Raw genomic sequence first — 626 nt, 5'->3', positions numbered from 1 at the left:
TTTGACGAGGGAGTTAAAGTTTTGTCTTTACATTTCAGGAGCCACTTAGAATACACCCAGCTGTCTTGGTACAAAAGTAAGATAATGTGCCGTGCACCAGTAATCGTTGTCACTTGTTCTCCTGTATCGATCCTTCTTCATTGGCCGTTTCTGTCGGAACGTAATTCCGCGTACCTAGGGAGCGGTGCCCGCTGAGGAACGGGTATTTAAGGTATGGCATAGATAGGGCTGAATGGGCAACGGCCTTGCCGCAGTGGATACACCGGTCCCCGTCAGAATCCCGAAGTTAAGCGCTGTCGGGCGTGGCCGGCACTTGGATGGGTGCCCATCCGGGAGGCCATGCGCTGTTGCCATTTTTCGGGGTGCATTCAGCCTCGTGATGCCAACTGAGGAGCTACTTGACTGAATAGTAGCGGCTCCGGTCAATGAAAACCATCGTAACGACCGGGAGACCGGTGTGCTGACCACATGGCCCTCCTATCCCCATCCTCATCTGAGGATGACACGGCGGTCGGCTGGTCCCGATGGGCCACTTGTGGCCTTTAGACGGAGTGTTATAGATAGGGCTCAGACGCCTGGACGCGGAAGCACTACTGCGGTTTGGGGACCTAGGCTTTCCGTGGCTT

The 626-nt window shown here is 54.8% G+C and overlaps 1 pseudogene; it reads left to right on the top strand.

Annotated features, from left to right (window-relative positions):
- Window positions 1-235: 235 nt before the first annotated feature.
- LOC124597498 lies at window positions 236-353 on the top strand (annotated as a pseudogene).
- Window positions 354-626: the final 273 nt, after the last annotated feature.

This window comes from Schistocerca americana, chromosome 2, assembly GCF_021461395.2.
Source record: "Schistocerca americana isolate TAMUIC-IGC-003095 chromosome 2, iqSchAmer2.1, whole genome shotgun sequence".
NCBI lineage: Eukaryota > Metazoa > Arthropoda > Insecta > Orthoptera > Acrididae > Schistocerca > Schistocerca americana.
The sequence above is the reverse complement of the archived record's forward strand: the minus strand, read 5'-3'. Positions and strand labels throughout refer to the sequence as shown.